At 41.2% G+C, this 22092-nt stretch overlaps 1 long non-coding RNA gene across 1 annotated transcript in view; it reads right to left on the reverse strand.

Moving 5' to 3' along the window:
• Positions 1-20014, reverse strand: part of LOC122562093 (uncharacterized) — a 59677-nt gene extending 39663 nt beyond the window's left edge. Inside the window, exons 1-2 of the long non-coding RNA XR_015761456.1 lie at positions 19894-20014; positions 1496-1649 (exon numbers count right to left, since the gene is read on the reverse strand). This is a non-coding gene — a long non-coding RNA (uncharacterized LOC122562093). The remainder of the gene's footprint in view (positions 1-1495; positions 1650-19893) is intronic.
• Positions 20015-22092: the final 2078 nt, after the last annotated feature.

Below are 22092 nucleotides of genomic sequence, written 5' to 3' on the forward strand. Positions count from 1 at the left end.
GCGCAAGACTTCATTCCCTGAAGTAAACTTCATCTCTCACTTATTGCATCCAACATTGGTGTTCCTGATACTGTTTCACCCTTGCCCAGGAAGATCAGATTTAACCTGGTGCGGAGTCTTCTCCCCATTAGCAATTCTGCGAGAGCTATCCCTGCAGTTGCATGAAGGATAGTCCGATTATCAAATAGGAACTAGGAAGTTTGGTATCAAGTGAAGTTGTAGGCAGTTTCTTCAAACCTGCCTTCAAAGTTTGGACTGCTCTTTCTGCCAGACCATTGGATGATGGATGGAATGGAGCTGTCCTTATATACTGAATGTCATTTGACTTTAGAAAATACCCAAATTCCCCACTGGTAAAATGATATGCCATTGTCTGTGACCAACACTACCGGAAGACTGTGTATTATGAAAGATGCTCGCAGCTTTTCTACCATTGTCGCCATGTTTGACGAATGAACTCTATGCACACCCAACCACTTAGAGTGGACATACATAATGACTAAAAGCATTGATCCCATCTTTGTGACCACTGAAATAACTCCAGAGAAGCCAGCATCCCGTTACCAAGTCACCCTTTATTTATATGGTTAACAATCACACAACACCAGGTTATAGTCCCACAGGTTTAATTGGAAGCACACTAGCTTTCGGAGCAACGCTCCCTCATCAGGTGGTAGTGGAGGGCTCAATCCTAACACACATAATTTATAGCAAAAATTTACAGTGTGGTGTAACTGAAATTATACATTGAAAAATTGATTGCCTGTTAAGCCTTTCATCTGTTAGAACACAGTGATAGTTTCACTTTTTTCATGTGTGAATCACAAAACCTTTTTTTAAAAAAGTTGCATTCTCGGGTTAGCTGTTAACAATGGTAATAGCTAGACAATATGTTGAAGGTGTTAGCCCCCTGTGTTCTCTGCCTATGCCATGATGTTTAGATTGATTCTAATCTAAAAAGTGAGATAACAGAGTTTTACATAAATTCATGCAGTTTTTGAGCTCAGAGTTCTACATGAATGCATGCAGTTTTTGAGCAAAGTGCAGTGTAACTCTGCAAGTACAAATTCACCCCACAAAATATTTGTGTGTTCGTGGGTCTTTGTCTGTCTGTGTGTGCTGTGTCTGTCTGGGTTGGGGGTTGTGAGTGTGAGAAAGTGTATGTGTGTGTGTGTGTGTAGTGAGTGCTGAGTGTCTTAAGTCTGTGAGGGGGTGCATGTGTGAGTGTGGGAGTGTGTGTGTCTGTAAAGGTGTGTGTGGGTGTCTGTGTGCGCGTCTGTGTGTATGTGTGTCCATGTGTATGTCTGTATAGGAGTGCCTGTGTGTGTGAGAGTGTGTGTGTGTAGGACTATGTGTGTGTGTGTATAGTGCAATGATGATCACCTGTAATGTGACATGAACCCAAGGTCCCGGTTGAGGCCCTCCCTATGGGTACGGAACTTAGCTATCAGCCTCTGCTCGGCCACTTTTCGCTGCTGCCTGTCCTGAAGCTCACCTTGGAGGATGGTCACCCGAAGGTCCGAGGCTGAATGTCCTGGACCACTGAAGTGTTCCCCAACTGGGAGGGAACCCTCCTGTCTGTTGATTGTTGTGCGGTTCCCATTCATCCGTTGTCGTAGCCTTTGCTCGGTTTCCCCAATGTACCTTGCCTGCAATGTATAAGATAGACAACGTTGGCTGAGTCACATGAGTACCTGCCATGTACAAGGTGGGAGGCGTCCCCATGTGTAATAGTGGTATCCATGTCCACACTCTGACATGTCTTGCAGCACCTACTGTGACAGGGTTGTATGGAGTTGTCCTGAGAGCCGGGCAGCTTGCTATGAACAATGATCTGTTTGAGGTTTGGTGGTTGTTTAAAGGCAAGCAGTGGAGGTGTGGGGAAGGCCTTGGTGAGGTGCTTATCCTCATTGATAATGTGTTGCAGGTCACGAAGAACATGGCGTAATCTTTCAGCTCCTGGAAAATACTGAACAATGAAGGGTACCCTGTCGGTTGCAGCATGTGTCTGTCTCCTGAGGAGGTCATCACGGTTCCTTGCTATGGCACGTCAGAATATGTGCATTGTAATTGACACTGGTCCAGTTTGCTCAGAGCCAGCTTTCAGAGTATGCAGAACCTCTGACACTCCAGTTTATATCTGTCAGCCCTGATTGGGGTTCCTGTTTGGACCAGATTAACAGCTGCAATCTATGTGGTTCACCCTGCTGACACTGTTACAATCACCACAGTTACTGAATGTGGAGCTAATTATATCGGTCCACATAAACACGTGAAAAGGAATGAACTTTATAGATTGATGTTGTTTAACCATGTCTCAGACTGCTTATCTGTTTCATTGTTAAAGATAATCTTTCATTGACCAGATATCAAAAAGTTAGAAAATATACATTTTGCGCAAGTTCAAGCATGCTTCCTAAAAGTTGATATGTGTGAATATATGATCAGGTAAGGTTTTTATCTTGTTGAAATGTTTCAGTCAATTGGAATATGCTTTTGTTTTTTCCAGGCCTCTACATCTGCCGTCTGCCACCAGTACCTACCCTGATCTTCAAAGAACCCTCAGATGACTGATCAGTAAATAAATCGTTCTTCAGACTGCTATTTTGTAACTGTATGTTTAAGAACATGAAAACAACAAACCTTAACTCTAAAACAGCTTTGTAAGGAATGCAGTCACGGTGACTAAATTCTCCTGAGACAGGCTGTACTGAAACATGCTCCTGAATGCACACACATACACACACACAAACAAATACAGTATGTACAAAGGTGAGCAAGTTTGGAAAATATGGAAAAGAAAGAAAGATCAAAATCTCAATGACAATAAAAGGTTTCATAAATGTCATCTTAATCCTTAGTGACTTCAGAATCTCACTATTGAGCATTGGTGACCTATTTTCGTACATTTTTATCTTACTCGTATTTCAACTTGCCTTTTTTAAGTGCCACTTCCAATTCTGCTCCTCTTCCCTGAGAAATGAGATGGCACATATTCCACTCATATAAAATGGCATCGAGTACCTGGTGGCTGCAGCTTGCTGAATGCTTGTCCACGCCACCGTTCTGAGCAAAGGTCACTCGATCTGGAAGGTTAACACTGATTTCTCTCCACAGATGCTGCCAGACCTGCTGAACTTTTCTGGCAATTTCTGCTTTTCTTTGTGACTTACAGCATCTGCAGTTCTTTCAGATTGGACCACTGTCTAATTGTGTCCTCTTCTATCACCTATCACCTACATGCTTCTATCAGGTTGCTTTGTGTGCAGGGGCACACAAACAAGCATCTCATGCAACTACGCAGGATGCACCTTATGGTTCTTTGCTTACTTTTTTGGCACTTGCCTACTTTACCCATACTGCCAGTCGCTGCCTGCGCACGCACGCGCACACATACACACACTCAGACGAACTTCAGCACTGACTTACAGGCTGCCAACATCTGTGTGACTGACATTGTTTTCTTGCACACAGTCAGAATAAAGCAACTTGTCACGGTAGCAAGTACTGAACAGTCAATGGGGTGGGCATGTTGCTGTGTGGCACTGAGCTACATAAATGTCAGAGCTATGCCAGGCTCCAACAGCAAACACAAAGCATGTACTTCAAACAATTAGCAATGTGTGAAAGCCAAAGGGGAGCATTCCTTCATGACATTAAGGGGATGTGTGCTCAGTCAGCAGGTGCCATTACATTCAGTCAAGTGGCACATTCACATTCAGTCAAGGAGATTGGCTATAGTTAGTCAAGCACTTGGTCTTACGAGATACACATGTCCTTGTAAGGGTGGTGGGGGGGGGGGGGTAGTCCTAACTGGGTATTCTGCAGCCCATGGCACAGTTCCCTGCCCTATCTGCCAGTAATGGTTGCACCCACAGTAACCCCTATCCTCAGTGCCTTTATCAACCTTTCCCTCCCCTTTCCCAGAAACCTCTCTCTGACAAGGACTAATGACCTAGACCTCACTTACCACATTGTGTGGATAACCTTTTGACGTGGCGTCCATTCAAATCCTGTTAGAACTGTTGGGAATTTTGAGTTGGCCATCCTTTGATTAGTAGGCAGCCTAAAAGGAGCAGGAGACCTAACAGAGTGATTGGCTGGAAGTTGGAAAATATAGCTGGATCTGGAGAGATTGGGAGGAGTTCTTTCAAATGCCCAATGTGGAGTTGCTTGGATTCATTATCAAGTCAGATCTATATAAATCCCAGCTGCTGTAGTTGTTCAGAAGTGTACAAAATGATCCACATCTGACAGCGAGCTGGACACCAGATCTGCAGAATGTGGTTTGTAGCTCCATGATTGAAGATGTCCTGAGAGAGGGAGAGGGTGCTGTCAGGTGAAAAGGTGAAATTGTCCTGGGAGATGGAGAGAACTCTGGGGGTTTGGTGCATGGAGATGATTCTCAGGTGAGGAGGAGGTGGAGGAAGATAATCCGTGACTGACGGGTATCATGATGCTTTGTGAAGGTCAGGAGATGAACTGGAGTGATGACTTGGGACAGAGAGGGGAGTATCTGTGGGACATCATCCACAGGAGGCTGTGATTTTCCAAAGATGCTCCTGTGATCAGGGGAAATTCTCTGGAAGAGGTAATCCTGAAGGCAGTCTGTAAATCCACTCCCTACTTTACTCGGGCAGCAGTAGAAACTAAATACTGTATTTGGGTCTTTCATTTGTGGACATGCAAGCTTAAATTATTCATTGCTAAATTTTGCATTTGGGCTCCTACCATTGGTATAGCATATCGTCCTTCTACACTTTGCCAACGTCAGGCATCCTGAATGACTATAGCTACTTAAATAAACTGCCTGGTACACCTCTAATCAAAAAGAACCTAGCCAGTCACAAAAGAAAATGTCCTAGTCTAATCACCATATTGTGAGTGCACAATAGGCAGTCTCCCCCAGTGAATTAAATATTCTTCCTGATGTTTGGAGTTGGGATAGAATGAAATTATAGTTAGCAGCTTATACAATTATTCAACTTAAATGGCTTTATACCAATACAATTTTTTGTCATTCTGAAAGCCCAGTATTGGAAAATGTAATGATAATTCAATTGTGTTATACTGCATACTGGTTGCTTGGGCAACCAAAATGTATAGACTTCATGATGAAATTGTATTAAACTGCACTTCAAAAGTAATGTATACCATAATTGTCTGATCCATAAATTTTAGTAATAATTTCAAAACTGTTAGAAACACTCCTGTACAAAGCTGTTTTGCTCATATGTAATCATATATGAATAGCAATAAGAGATATTTCCATAAAATTTGAGCTTGCTTTTAGTTGAAGACCAACAAAATGGTAGAGTAATAAAAGGATAAAATGTTCAGATGTATGTCTTAATGCTAAGTACAGGACTTGCTCAATGAGCATAGAAACAAATGTTTGATATTAAGGTCTACAAGACATTAGTTGAGACAACCTGTGGTCATTGCATTGCAGAAAACTATGAAAATTAATAAATAAATTAATTCAAATTATATTCAGGAATAAAATGACAATACTTTGATTTTCTTTTCCAAGGAAGCATATTTGATAAAAGGGGAATCAATAACATCTTTCAAAATTATGAAAAATCTCAAATAATTTCAATAGTGAACAAATTGATTTCACTTGATAAATTAGTCATAAGATGGAACAAACTGAAGATCATGGTTGGAAGACAGAGGAGAAGGTTGAAAAACAATGGCAGATAGAAGGTGATCATCACGTGATGATCACGTAACGTTTGACCACAAACATTTATTTGAAGCAAAGACTGTAAATGCAATTACAACAGAATTGCAAAAAAAGAGAATATCAGGAAAGGCCAGAGAAATGGGACTAGAGTAAACAAGGCATAAATATTCCATTCTCTTTGTTATATCATTATAAATATTCCCCCTGGATTTGATCCTTTTACTTTACTTTTAGCAAAACTACGGAAACACCCTCTTCCTGAATAAACACAGAATAAATTATAGATTAAGTATCCCTGGCTTGCCCTTCTGAGATATGGGGAAATATAAAAGTGTACAAGATGAATAATAGCTGAAATCCTGCCAGTGACAGCAATCTCAACCAGAAACAAAACTGCTGAAGTGACTAAGCTGATCAGGACCACATCTATCAGGGCAACACAAGTCAGTTTTTGTTTTAAATACAGGATTCTCCCTTCTGTAAATTAAAATAACTTTTCATTAAATATGACTAATGTGGGCAAGAAACATCACTGATGTCTATGGAACCCCTTTGAATTTGAGGCTAATTCTTCAGGAGATATGATTTATCTCTATTTCTCAGCTCTGATAAAATTAGCTTGAGAAAACAAAATAGAGGAAAATTCAAGTCAGCAAAATCCGTGGATTTACTTATATTAAAAAACCAATAAATTTGGCAACACTATTAAACACTGGAGAAGTGAAAACCTCAATGTGGATCTGAGAATTCTTGTACAGGATTCATCAGCAATCTAGGCCTAGAAGTATGAAAAATGCACAATTACAACAACATAATGGAAATGTATGGACAATTCATAAACCTCATAGAGAAGTTAAGGTACAATTAGTTCAAAAGAACCTTAACTGCAAATTTCAATAATCATTACAATAAAATATTTGCAAACAGAAATAACAGCATCTGAATTTGATGAAATGAATGCACATTTGGAAAAAAACAAGGGATGGATTGAACAGAAAAATGAATGATGCAATCAACAATAATACTCCTGTCTAACTAATACACACTAACTAATGACGGTTAGAATTACACAACAAGCCATACTTGCACATAATCACATCTAGTTTTCTTTCTATGAAACATGCTTTCTCTAATACATGCTTGATTGCTTGCTTTAAGGGATATGCCTTGAACAGGTTAACTAAGAGCATTTCGTGTCAAAGTTCTTGTGCTGACTGAATACAACACAAAAAAAATGTTTCACTTAGACTTACAATTGACAATTTGATCCAGGTTTATAAGACAATGAAGAGACTAGACAGTATTTAAGTGAACAATCGATTCTTTAGAAATTAGAGGAGAAACTTAACATATAGTTAAAATTATGTCAGATGTTACAAGGTTCGTGTTTTTCTCTAGAATAGAGTAATATTGATTCCCTAAATACCTTTGAGAATGAGCAAGCGGAATTTATTTGTCTGGAGTGGAAATCACCCTGAAACAAGCAGGAGGTGTTTCATATGTGGAGCAAAGTCAATTTAATCTTGCAAAGTGGTTTTGATTTCTTAAAGGAATATTTCTCAGATAATTGATCAAGTTTTCTTTAGGTTGGCTTTCAGCTCTTCCTAAAAATAATATATTGAATGTAGAGAATGCGTGTCTTGTGATGCCGAAGAACATGAGAAAAGCAACTGAAGTAGACACCACATCCCATTGAACCTGTTCCACCATTCAATGTGTTTGTGACATGCAATTTAGATTTAACTCCACTTTCCTGTCCAGTTTCCATATCTCATGATCCCTCAAGAGACCAAAGATCTATCTCAACCTTACATAATGCACATTCAATGAAAAGACAGCAGACCTGTGTGGGACAAATGAAATAACCACTGTATCGCTTTCTTGTCAGTCATGTTCATTTGGTGAATATTTAATAGTATTCATTGCTGCAAGAAAGGCACTAAGTTATATGCTTCGATTTCTATACTGATTTACTGATATTGCCCATTTGTGATAAACTGTTTAATTTCAAACTTTTTTGAAGTCAGTTTCATAGTTTCTCTGGACTTGTTGGAACACAAATCCTACTTTGCTGGATCAAAAATGAGACAAAAGATAAGACGTGAGAAATAAAAAGGCAGGTCGCAAAACCATCTCAGCTGTTGTGGATCTATGACTATGCCATTGAATGGCAGATTCACAGTTTGTTGAAGGTGGAATCATAGGTAGATAGGATACTGAAGAAGGCGTTTGGTACGCTTGCCTTCATTGGTCAGTACATTGAGTATAGAAGTCAAAAGATGCGAAGCTGGTAAAGCACAGCAGGTCAGACAGCATCCGAGGAGCAGGAAAGTCAGCATTTTGGCTGGAACCCTTTGTCAAGACTGGGGAAGGGGAAGAGAGCCCAGCAGTAAATAGAGTGAGGGGGTGTGGCTGGGGTAAGGATAGGTGGGATGGTGATTAGTGGATGCGGGTAGAGGGTTATTGCTATTGACCAGTGGGAAGAGTGGAGTGGATAAGTGAAAAGAAAGATGGACAGGTTCGGGAGACGAGGAGTAGGGGGAGGGCTGGACATGAGATAGGACTGGTGGTGGAGGGATTTCAAAGCTGGGGAAGTCAATATTGAGGCCATTGAGTTGTAAGCACCCCAGGCGAAATATAAGGTGTTGCTCCTCCAGTTTGTGTTTGGCTTCACCCTGACAGTAGAGGAGGCCAAGGATGGGCATGTCACCAGGGCAGTGGGAGGGAGAGTTAATGGATGGCAGCCAGAAGATCAGGTTGGATAGTTATTGCAGAGTGCAGATGCTCCATGAACGGTCCCTGAGTGCATGGTCTCCCTCACATAGAAGAGACAACATCAGGCACAGTGGATACAATAGATCAGGTTGGATGAAGTGCAGGTGAATCTCTGCTGGATCTGGAAAGATTGTTTGGGGCCTTGGGTAGAGTTGAGAAGGGACGTGTGGAGATAGGTTCTGCACCTCTTCCAGTTGCAGGGAAAGGTACCGGGTATGGTAAAAAATTTAGTGGGGATTGTAGAGTTGACGAATGAGTTACAGAGTGAATGGTCCCTGCAAAAAAGCAAGGGAAATTCTTTTTTGTGATGGGGTCTGATTGGCCGAAATGTCAGAGGATGATGTGCTGGATTTGGAGGTTGGTAGGGGTGGTATGTGAGATCCAAGGGGACTTTATCCTTATTGTTGTTGGGGGAAGGAGGTTTGAGGGCAGAAGTGTAGGAAATGGAGGAAATGTGGTTGAGAGCATCCTTAATTACTAAGGAGGGGAAACTACAGTCCCTAAAGTAGGAGGATATCTGGGATGTCCTGAAGTGGACCGCTTTATCCTGGGAGCAGATGTGGCAGAGGTGAAGGAATTGGGAATCAGAGAAAGCATTTTTGCAAGAGGGTGGATGAGAAGAGGTGTTGTCAAGGTAGCTGTGGGAGTCAGTAGGTTTGAAATGGGTATCAGTGATGAGGAGATGGGGATGGAGAGGGCGAGGGTGGGGGAGGGGGTGAGAGTTGCCAGATATGGTCCAGGTGAATTTCAGGGTGGGGTGTAAGGCATTGGTGAAGTTGATGGGAGCATGAGGCAGCACCAATACAGCAGAGAAAGAGGTGAGGGATGGTGCCAGTGTAGTTGTGGAAGAGGGACTGTTCCATGAATCCCACAAAGAGGCAGACATAGCTCAGGCCCATGCGGGTGCCACAGCTAACCCTTTGGTTTGTAGGAAGTGGGAGGAATCAAAGTAAAAATTGTTGAGGGTGAAGTTCTGCCTAGCAAATGAGAGTGTCAGTGGAGGGGACTAGTTGGGCCTATAGGAGCAGAAGATGCTGAGGGCTTTTAGGCTTTCTATGTCAGGGAATGTGGGTGTAAAGGGCCTGTACGTCCATCGGGAAGATGAGGTGTTGGCGGTCAGGGAAATTGAAAGTTTTGGAAGAGGTGAAGGGCATGGGTTGAGTATAGGAGTTGGGAGGTCAAATTACAATTGTACAGAACGTTGGTTAGGCCACTTTTAGAAGACTGCATTCAATTCTGGTCTCCCTGCTATTGGAACAATGTTGTTAAACTTGAAAGGGTGCAGAAAAGATTTACAAATTTTCTGCTAGGGTTGGAGGGTTTCAGCTATAGGAAGAGGCTGAATAGCTGGGGTTATTTTCCCTGGAGCATCAGAGGCTGAGGGATGACCTTATCGGGGTTTATAAAATCGTGAGAGGCATGGATAGGGTGAATATCCAAAGTCTTTTTCCCAGGGTCAGGGATTCCAAAACTATAGGTCAGAGGTTTAAGGTGAGAGGGGAAAGATTTAAAAGGGATCTAAGGGGTGACCTTTCCACATAGAGGGTGGTACGTGTATGGAATGAGCTGCCAGAGGAAGTGGTGGAGGCTGGTACAATGACAATATTTAAAATGCATCTGGATGGATATATGAATTGGAAGGGTTTAGAGGGATATGGGCCAAGTGCTGGCAAATGGGACTAGATTAGGTGAGGATATCTGTTCGGCATGGACGGTTGATCCACAGGGTCTGTTTCTATGCTGTACAACACCCTATCACACCATGGTAAATCGTGAAGATGTGAAATTGGTGTACTTTTGTTTTGAAGCAGAATCAAAGAAAAAAAATCATAAAGGTACATGTAGATGAATGCTAGAAACACTTGTGACAAAACAGTAGAAATTCAATCCAGTTTAGCATTGAAAATATGAGTGACCCCCATGTGAAGTGGGTTCTAATAAGACTTTTACATTTTAGTATGATTATGAGTTAGTGACATTCCCCAATAATGAGATTACTATTTTTACTTTAGTTTTTCTCACAGGGATTTTAAAAAACACAAACTATTCCTCATAATTTCCTTCCTGAACCTCCCAGTGGTTTTTTCCTTCCAAAGGTTCCTGTTTCACCAAGCCTCCCGTTCCTCAATCATTCTGCTTCACGCTCACCCTCCAGTTCCCTTTCTCCTACTCATAGCTTCTGCCCTGACCTTCCCACTTCCTGTTCCTCCTGCTCACCAGTCCTCCTACTCATAACTGCCTTTGTTCCCTCTCTCCTACTTCCCACCCTTCTCCTGAGCACTTGTTCATAGTGAAGGTGCAAGAGATGGAAATGGTGAGTAAGAAGGACCACCAAAGGTAAAAGCTAAGCAGGAGGGTTGATGACAGACAGTGCTAGGGAGGAATGCAGCGAGTGGGAGAGTCAAGGAGAAAATGGGTTAGGGGAAGAACAAATAAATAAGAGGGACAGGGAAACATGAGTAAAAGAATTAGTATGTGGTAAGAGTTGTGGATCAGGCAGTTATGAGTAGGAGGACTGGTGAGCAGGAGGAACAGGAAGTGGGAAGGTCAGGGCAGAAGCTATGAGGAGGAGAAAGGGAGAAGCTATAGGCTGGAGGTAGGAAGCAAGTGAGCAGTAGTAAGTTGAGGAAGAGGACATTTACACAAATTAGGTTCAAAGCAGCTAATAGGTTCTTAATGTGAAAATTACAGGGCATGACTATATTCCACTTTTTATAGATTGACTTAGAGGAAAGTGATTTTTGATTATCATGTGGTTATTTCACGCCCTTTTTTTGTTACGTACAAATTAAGAAAGCTAAATGAAGGATAGTTGTAACACAATTGTGGTTTACTTCAGTGAATGAATACAAAATAGAATAGTGAGACTATTCAAAAAAATAGAACAGTTCAGAAGAGATGGAATGATTTACTTTAGGAAAGGATGTAGATACTGGAAAGTGTGAAAAAATTGCAAAACTCCCTGCCATGGGGGGGTCCAGAACTAGAGGGCATAGAGTCATAGAGTCATAGAGATGTACAGCTTGGAAACAGATCCTTAGGTCCAACCCATCCATGCCGACCAGATATCCCAACCCAATCTAGTCCCACCTGCCAGCACCCGGCCCATATCTCTCCAAACCCTTCCTATTCATATGCCCATCCAAATGCCTCTTAAATGTTGCATTTATACCAGCCTCCACAACATCCTCTGGCAGCTAATTCCATACACGTACCACCCTCTGTGTGAAAAAGTTGCCCCTTAGGTCTCTTTTATATCTTTCCCCTCACCCTAAACCTATGCCCTCTAGTTCTGGTCTCCCTGACCCCAGGGAAAAGACTTTGCCTATTGGTTTAGTGAGAGGGGAAAAATTTAAAAGGGACCTAAGGGACAATTTCTTCATGCAGAGGTTGATGCGCATATGGAATGAGCTGCCAGAGGAAGTGGTGGAAGCTGGTACAATTACAACATTTAAAAGGCATCTGGATGAAGGGTTTTAGAGGGACATGGGCTAAGCGCTGGCAAACAGGACTAGATCAGGTTAGGATATCTGATCGGCCTAAACAAGTTAGCGCTGTTTCCGTGATATACATTTGTATGATTCTATGACTATAAATCATGCAAATACGGCTTTACATTAGAAGCCACTGAATTAGAACAAGGAGACCTGCCAAACTTATGAAAAGCAAACGTGTACAAAAAGAGAAAAGTTTGCTGACAATTTGGGGATTTATAGAAATGAAGTAGGAATTCCCAAGGCCTGAATTTGAGAGTGTACTGCATGATTGTTTCAGTGTACAGCAGATCATGGGAAACTAAGGGAGGCATGAGTCCCTGGATACTCTGTAAACAAGTCATGACACGTCTTGTGATTTGAAGCCAGAACATAATTCAGTTCAATATGATCTGGGATTCAACATTGTCTGCAACCCAGAAATCTACACTTGAAAGAAACATCAACCATGATCAGAAGACCTATAGCAGATTGACTAAGCTAAGTGTTCATTCATACCTTCACTAATCAAATACCTTCGCAGCATAACAAGAATATTGCAGGTTAAATATATATCTGACATTTACAAGCACAGGTTGAAAAAAACATCATTTTAAATGAACAGATGGAACAATTTCGTGTAAAGAAAAGCTCTCCACAAAACTGGCAGTTGAAATAACAAGAGATCCATTGGAAACAGGGGCAACTAAGGAAAGGGAGCAAATGCTGAACTTGTCAGCATGCCCTTGTCCCAAAAAAGAATAAATACAATGATAACTGGCAGCGCAGCAATGTCTGACAGGATATGTCAAAAGATTATATCACAGAGTCAAAATATACATCTGAATCGTCAATCAGATTGAGATAAACAGATCTGCCAGCAAAGACACAAGGGCCAGACATTCATTTATGTTAAAGTTCGCCCTGGCTGGCTATGGACAAATCAGCTAATATGATACCAGGATCGCAAATCTGGCAAAGCAAACCCAGGCATTCCCTGCATTGTCCAAAGAAGAAAAGAAATGTGAAGCAGCAAGATAGGCACTGTCTTAGAGTTACTTAAAGGGCCAGGCTCTCTGTTTCTACTTCTCTTATGAATCTTCTATCAATGCTAACATACACTAGGGCTTACTTTTTCCATTGCTTTGATGTGGCATCTTCCAATGCCTCCTCGAAATTCAAGACTCTCAAAACCATATGAAATCTTGACCTTTAGCATGAAGAGGAACTTGCAGGTGTCAGTGTGCCTGTGTATCTGCTGCCTTTGTCCTTCTGGACAGTAGTAGTCATGTGTTTGTAAGGTGCTGTCTAAGGAGCCTGGGTAAATGTCTGTAATGTATCTTGTAGATTGTACAGAATGCTGCTGCTGCCCAGTGTGATGTAGGGATTTTGTGCATGTAGTGCCAGTCAAGCACATAGGTTTGTCCTGGATGATGTCAAATTTCTAGAATGTTATTGGAGCTGCACTTTATCCAAGCATCCGATGCTGCCTGAACTGCTGTGCTCTTCCAGCACCACTAATCCAAAATCTGTTTTCCAGCATCTGCAGTCATTGTTTTTACCTTTGGGAAGACAGGAATGGAGTTACTGTCCTGCAGGATTCCTAATCTCTGACGTGCTCTTGTAGCTATTCAAATGGTCAGTTCAATTCAGTTTCTGGTCACTGGTAACTTACAGGACCTTAATAGTTGTATGTGCAATGATGGTAATGCCATTGAATGTCAAGGAGTGGATTCTCTCTTGTTGGAGATTATCATTACTTGGCATCTATGTGGTGCAAATGGCCACATTGGTAGATGGGTGAGGATTAGATGGAATATCTGGATGTTAGGGATAAATCCTGAGTGCCACGGAGTGTCATTGCTTGAGTAATTGATTAACGTGAGAAGCTTGTGAGTGGGGTGAGCAAGAAATAGCATGCGTAGGTGCATTCACTGATGCTGACAATTTGTGTGAGATCAACTGACTCCTGTGGCACTGTTGCTTGTTCTTAGGATCCAGGTTCCAAAATTGCATGACCAACTAAATCAACTTCCTCATTATGACTGTCTTTGACTGCTGATGGCTTCATTCATAATTCATTGCATCCCTCCTCCTGAGCACCATCACCACTAATGCCCTATTCATCACATTAGATCCATCTCTCTGCCTTATTGTTTACAACAATCTACATTAATGGCATATTTACATACAGCTTGCCATTGGGGAACAGCCTGCCTTTCAGACAGAGAATGTTACCTGTGCTATGTTAAAAATCACACGACACCAGGTTATAGTCCAACAGGTTTAATTGGAAGCACACTAGCTTTCAGAGCGACGCTCCTTCATCAGGTGGTAGCGTCGCTCCGAAAGCTAGTGTGCTTCCAATTAAACCTGTTGGACTATAACCTGGTGTTGTGTGATTTTTAACTTTGTACACTCCAGTCCAACAGCGGCATCTCCAAATCATACCCTGTGCTATGTAATTGTTAAACAGCATTCTCAAGGTCTTCTGCTATGTTCAGGGCTATCAGTCAGCACTAGTCATTGCTGAATTAATGGTGCTGGAAGAGCACAGCAGTTCAGGCAGCATCCAAGAAGCTTCGAAATCGACGTTTCGGGCAAAAGCCCTTCATCAGGAATAAAGGCAGTGAGCCTGGAGCGTGGAGAGATAAGCTAGAGGAGGGTGGGGGTAGGGAGAAAGTAGCATAGAGTACAATGGGGAGTGGGGGAGGGGATGAAGGTGATAGGTCAAGTTCTAAACTTGCAGCTCAGCACTTTCCCCATGACTTGTCCGGACTTGTCCTACCTGCCTATTTCCTTTTCCACCTATCCACTCCACCCTCTCCTCCCTGACCTATCACCTTCATCCCCTCCCCCACTCACCCATTGTACTCTATGTTACTTTCTCCCCACCCCCACCCTCCTCTAGCTTATCTCTCCACGCTTCAGGCTCACTGCCTTTATTCCTGATGAAGTGCTTTTGCCCAAAACGTTGATTTCGAAGCTCCTTCGATGCTGCCTGAACTGCTGTGCTCTTCCAGCACCACTAATCCAGAATCTGGTTTCCAGCATCTGCAGTTATTGTTTTTACCTAGTCATTGCTGACAATCATTCAAGTTGGTGCACACCTATACCTGTTAAAAGCCATAATCAGAATAGGAATAGTAAAGTTAGGAATTGTGATCCCAGCACCCAAAATCAAGGCAAGCAAATTTGTAGTCCAAAGATATTATTAATGGGCATGTCAAATAATAGTTTTGCCAAGTTTGCAGATGACACAAAAGTAAGTGGGAAAGCAAATGGTGAGGATGACAGAAAATGCCTGTCGAGGGACATGACAGGTTAAGCAAATGGGCAAAGTCTTGGTGGATGGAATATTGTGTATAAAAATGAGGTTATGCAATTTGGCAGAAAGAATAGAGGAGCTATTTATTAGTTAATGAAGAAAGACTGCAGAAATCTGTAGAACATGCATGTTTGTGAGTCCTCATGCATGAGTCACTGAAAATTAACTGCCATGTTTAGTGGTAACACAAATGGAATGTTGGTTTTTATTTCAAAGGGAATGGGGAATGGAGTAGAAACAGAGGGAGGTTTCGCTCCAATTATACAAGGCACTATTCAAATCGTGCAACATCCGAGGAGCAGGAAAATCGACGTTTCGGGCTAAAGCCCTTGATCATTCCTAATGAAGGGCTTTTGCCCGAAACGTTAATTTTCCTGCTCCTCAGATGCTGCCTGACTTGTTGTGCTTTTCCAGCACCACACTCTTGACTCTAATCTCCAGCAACTGCAGTCCTCACTTTCGACTATTCAAATCATAGTGTTGACACTTTAGCTAAGGAAAGATAAACTGGTATCGGAGGCAGTCCAGAGAAGGTTCACTTATTTAACACTAGGTATGGAGGGACTGTCTTATGAGGAGATGATGACTAGATTGCGCCTGTATTCATTGGAAGATAAAAGAAAAGGAAGTGACATCATTGAAACATTGCAGGAGAGTGAAGCTAAGGATTATCAAATCAGTCATGATCTCATTAAATTATGAAGCAGAGTAAGTGGGATGAATGATGTACTACTGCTTCTGTCTCCTATGGTTTTATAGTCTTAACAATCTAACTACATCCAAATGAGAGCCCATTGCTTTCTCAAACACACAATTACCCCTAACCACCTGTCTACATTCCAAACTACCCAACTATCACTCCAACCAGACACAACTCTCCCTCAACCAAACATAAACTCCTGATCAACCAAAATAACACACATAATCAGATCCAACTACCAACCAGGACATATTGCCCCAGATCCAAATTCATATGACCACTTGACTAGCTACTGACCGATCCCACTAACACTGGAACCACACAAACACCGTCCCAACCAAAGACAGTTACCCCACAGCCCAGACTAAAGTACAACTTGACCCCTCAACACCCCAAAGTGAAATACTCCCAATCTGATCTGACTATCCACTGAAGCCCAGAGTTATGCACCTGACGAACAACTACCCTCGACTATTTGACTATACCTTGATTACACTATGAATTGTCTATGCCCTCACCACCTATCTGCCTCCACTACATCACTGAGGTTAGCTCAGTTGGCTGGATGGCCTGTTGTCATGCCAACCATGTGGGTTCAATTCCTGTAATGACTAAGTTTACTCATGAAGAGCATACTTTCTCAATCTTTCCCTTTGCTTGAAAGTGTGGTAAACCTCAGGTTAAGCTGCCAACAATCCATTCTCTCAAATGGGTCCCAAGGCACAGGGTTGCTATGGTGACTCTATCTTTTTTAGTCATGCATCCAACAACTCACCACTTCCACCCCTTTCATTTACCAATTCATTCACCCATCATTCATTCAATCAATCATTCATCCACTTAGCATCCTACTCATTGATTGAAAGATTTGGATCTCAGTGTAGCAGGGACTGTAGTAAAAAGAGGTCATGCCTTCTCCTTCACCTCCCTCTAATACATTTGATGGACCTACACTGAAGACACTGTGTATGGCCATTTCTGTTTCAGGCTGGATCTGAAAAGTCTATAAGAAATTACATCAGGTCAGCAAAAACCTTGAGGAAATTGGTAGTGTTCAGTGATCCCGATGATTGGAAGATCTATGCCTATAAATTTTAACAAAAATATAAGGTGGTATATATCATACTCAGGCCAAGACTATGAATGTGATGACAGTAAATACACAGTGTGGAAGGGCTGGCAAACCAAGTGCAGATGTAAGATTCAGACAGCTGTATTTGAAGAGGTCTGCTTTAAATGCGAAACTTCACGTTTTGTTGTAAGATGCATGCCCACCACACCTCATTGTGGTGTAAGATCCAGCTGGCACATTTGTTGGCACTATCACATTTCCTGGTATGGATCAACAGGCAGAGCATGGTAAAGGGAAACCAGTCCAGTATACTAAAGAGAAAAAGTTATTGCTTAAACAAAATGTAGTTTCTTGCATGATAGTAATTGGTGCAAGTTATATTGGTGCAAATTAAGTTACTTAGACTTATGAGGGAGACCTCATTGTTACTGCTTTGAGATTCAAAACTGTTCACTTGCCCATGTCCAAAGACATCATCATGTTGGGTTTCGCTTAATGTACTCCTCAGCATCAAACTTTTCAGAACTTTACACCTTTATACAACAATTTTATTTAAATCAAGTGGAGCTTATATCTTGTTAGCAGAAAGGGGATTTTTTTGCTATAATTTTGGATTTCAGTTACCTGCAGAAACAGCTGTCAAATAGAACTGTTTCTGAAACACCCAGTTGTAGAAGATAGAGCAGAGATGGTACCATTCTGAACTTAGCCTCAATTATGTACTGTAAGGTAGTGAGCATCATTCAGCAGGAAATACTGAAGCAACAGGAAGCTATAATTCAAATTGCCAGTAGCATTCTTGACAAACCAATACCACTTTGAGATGAAACACTTTTTCACAGTAGCTCAGGAAGCAATAGTAACAGACTTATATATGGCAATCTGCTCTGGATATGAACTAAGCACTTTGACAGGAAATCTGTGAACAGACCACTTTGATCCAGTTATGTCTCATTGTCATTCCTGTGTAATTCTTTGGCAAAATTAGTTACAGAAATCCATTTTCTTTTCTTTTTTGTTTCATAGAAGTGGTCTCATAGATCCAGAATGAACCATATTCTTCCAAAAGAAAAGCTCTCCTCCCCACCGCCTCACCCACTCGCTGAGCAATCAACTTCTGTCTTTCACTGTCAGATAGAAGAGAAGCCTTACTGATTAGTGAGGCCTCTTCTGGAATATTGTATCCAGTTTTGGTTGCCTAGTTATGGGAAGGATATTATTAAGCTGGAGACAGTTCAGAAGAGATTAACTAGGATTTTGCCGACTATAAAAGGTTTGAGGGTTAAAGAAAGGCTGGATAAGCTGGAACTCTTCTCATTGGAGTGTAGAAGGTTAAGAAGCAACTTTAGACAAGTCTATAAAGTAATGAAGGGTATAGATAGAGTTAATGGTGTTGTCTTTTGGCTTGGATGGGGGATTTCAAGTCTAGGGGGATTTTTAATGTGAAAGAATAGAGATTTTAAAAAGACAGAGGAATAAATTTTTACACAGAGGGTGGTTTGTATGTGGAATGATCTTCCAGAGGAAATGGTTGATGCGAGTACAATTACAATGTATAAAAGATATTTGGATAAGTTTATGAATAGGAAAGGTTTGGAGGGAATTGTGCCAGGAACAGGCAGGAGTTTAGTTTGGGATTATGGTCAGTGTGGACTGGTTGGACTGAAGGGTCTGCTTCTGTGCCTATGACTCTCTGACTCTATGATTGAGCACCCTTTCGTACTGCCTTCACAATTTACATGGAAATATATCGATCCCTATTCCTCTACTCTGCAAATGTAATGAGGAAAAAAAACTGAGAGGTACCTTTAATCAGCTAAAAAATAAGGGAAAATGCTGACTGCCCATATTTCTTCTCACTGGCACTCAGGCATTTGGGACTAATTGAGAGGGCAATTGTTTATGCTCTTGACTCATTTGCCGACATTTTCTTTATACTCTCTGATATTTACCTTCAAATATTTATGTAACACCTTCATTAAATGTAATCATTTACATGGTCTCAATAGTCACATTACACCTTCTAATTACTGTTTCCTCGCTTCCGTAAAATTTAACTTCTTTTAAGTCCTGTTAATGAGTCACACTAATTGGAAATAATTTTGTACTATTCACATTCTAAAGAAGTTTGCATTTTGAGAAAAAGTTCATTGAGTAATTCAGGACTCTAAAGAATTCAGTCTTAATATTTCTTCATTACAGTCTTGGTCCAAACATGGAGTAAAAAGCAGAAATCTGGATCTGAGGTGAGAGTGACTGCCCTTGACATCAAGACTGCATTTGCCTGACGGTGGCATTAAGGAGCCCTAGGGAAAGGGAAATAGGAAGAAAATTCTCTGTTGGTTGAAGTTTGGAGAAAGGAGGGTGGTTGTGGTTGTTGGAGATCAATAATCTTAGCCCCAGGAGATCACTGCAACAGTTTGTCAGTGAATTATCTTTTATAATCAACCTGTTACAGTATGTTATGGCACATGTGTGGAGCAGGTTGCCTCCTGGCTCAGGAATGAGGACACTACTGCTGCAGTAAAAAAGGATGCTGGATTATAGAGTCATAGAGTCTAAACTATCATCAGAGAATGACAGGTAGGGGTCTCCTGATAAGATAGTCAAACATCACTGACATATATAGGCAAAAGTGAGGACTGCAGCTGCTGGAAACCCCAGAGTTTAGATCAGAGTGGTGCTGGAAAAGCACAGCAGGTCAGGCAGCATCCGAGGAGCAGGAAAATTGACGTTTTGGGCAAAAGCCCTTCATCAGCCCTTCACTGACATTTATGTCATGTAACATTCACTCATACTGACGAGAAGCAAGTGAAAACTGATCATTTGTGCAAGTTTTACTTAATGCTTTCTTACCTTAGCAGTTCTAGTTCATGAATTAATCTCTTACAATCCATCCATATTCCTGATTCTGTTGGAGCAGAGGAAACCTCTGAGAGAAAATCAGTCTTCCTAAAGGTGCATTGTCTCAGTGACACCAGAGCCTACAAGCCATAGGAACAGGAGACAACATTACTGAAAGACATGATTGTGCACTCTTTTTCACCTTTGGCAACAATTATGTGTTTCTCCTTGTCATTCATTTTTACATCTGGACTTAGCATTGGCCAAGCCCAGGGCGATTAGCTAAGGAAATGATGTATCACAGTGTGGGGAGGCTCAGGCTTTGGGTGTGTGCAATCTAGCAAAGAAAGGCATTAAATTTGCAGAGTAATTGGTTAGTCAAAATAAGAATGGTGATGCAGGCTCGGACACAGCTGGAGGTCCCTCTTCGAAAATGTGCGATAAATGGCTGGGGTAGTTGGAAGTCCACAGTCCTGCTGCGCACAGATACCCACGACGGACTCAATCCTTGGCAGACATTTTGCAAAAGCAGCTGCTGGAATATTCATAAACAAAGGAACACGTGTAGGCCTTTCAGCTACTCATTCCTGCGCTTCCATTCAATGAAAGCATGGCTCATTTACATTCTAACTCCATCTACATGCTTTTGGTTCATATCCATTAATAGTCTTGACTAATCAAAATCTACAGACATCCCCTTACTTTATGATATTCAGTTAACCTAATGTACACGCAATGGGGAAAGGACTGTAAGCCTTTGTGGGGTTGTCAGGTGAAACTTGTACAGATCCATTCTTACCAACCTGTTTAAGGGGATTTTGTGGTGCATTGGTCTTGTCCCTACCTCTAAGCCAGGAGGCTTGGGTTCACACCCAGCTACTTCAGGTACAGGTTGATTAGGAAATATTCACAACCAGCAGCAATGACAAAACTTGTGATTGTGTCCCATGGGCAGTCATATATTTGCAAAAGAATAGAGTCATAGAGTCATACAGCATGGAAACAGACCCTTCAGTCCAAATAGTCCATGCCAACCACATTTTCAAAGAAAACTAGTCCCACTTGCCTTCATTTGGCCCATATCCCTCCAAACCTCTCCTATTCATATTTTTATCTAAATGTCTTTTAACTGTTGTAACAGTACCTGCCCGCACCACTTTCTCTAGTAGTCTATTCTTCTCTTCTCACCTTAAAAGTATGCCCCTAGTTTTGAACTCTCCCACCCTAGGGAAAAGACCCTTGCTATTCACCTTATTTATATCACTCATGGCCTTATAAATCTTTAACTCCTCTCAAACTCCTATGCTCCAGTGAAAATAGTCCCAGCCTATCTTTATAACTCAAATCCTCCATTCCCGGCAACACTTTGTAGTAGTACAACAAAGATTAACAGTAATACAGATGTACCCAATTTAAGTTTCATTTATTGGCCCAATATTCAAAGCAACAAAAGTACATTTAATAGTGCAATAAATGTATGTGGGTTAAACAACTATATGTGGAAATGATAAAATCGGACAGATGCACTCTCATTATCAGTTGTCTAAACTGTTTCAAGTAGGAAATGCTATACATTTTGTGAAATGTATGAAATGTGGGCAATATTATAGGGCGCTGTTCTCGAGTAATTACATTATATCCTCTATTTAGAAGATCAATGCAGAAATAAATGTGGTTAAAAACATCAGGTGGTTTTAGAATAATCAGAAATTCAGATTGCCATTAAATTCAACTCAATATTATTACAAAGGCTTCCCTGCTGCTCAGTGTAAAACCTCAATTTATGATCATGGACTTTAGCAAGTCTGAACCACGTACTCTTAAGTACTGAATCAGAAATAAACAAGGAATAATTAATCAGTTATATTTAGTAAGATTAAACTGTTTATGTCTCGCTAATCAAAATCAGAACTACAGTTCAGTCACGCAATTTTCTCTGAAGTGAATAACTCCCTCACAAAGCTACCACATTTCCACACACGAAGTAATGAATAGTTTGGTAGTGGAGTTGTAATTCTGCATGCTGTGCCAATTTCCTAATTTCGTTGCAATTTCAGGGAACGTGGGCTCACCAGATCCCAAGACTTAACAACTTAACCAGCAGACAGAAGCATTGTAGAGGGAAATAATTCCATTCATGTCAGAAATTATATTTATTTATTTTTAAATTACCAACATTTTAAATAGTTTCCTTAATAATAATCATTCTAT

This window comes from Chiloscyllium plagiosum, unplaced genomic scaffold, assembly GCF_037043375.1.
Source record: "Chiloscyllium plagiosum isolate Xiang-an unplaced genomic scaffold, Cpla_swu_hap1 HiC_scaffold_25, whole genome shotgun sequence".
Lineage (NCBI taxonomy): Eukaryota > Metazoa > Chordata > Chondrichthyes > Orectolobiformes > Hemiscylliidae > Chiloscyllium > Chiloscyllium plagiosum.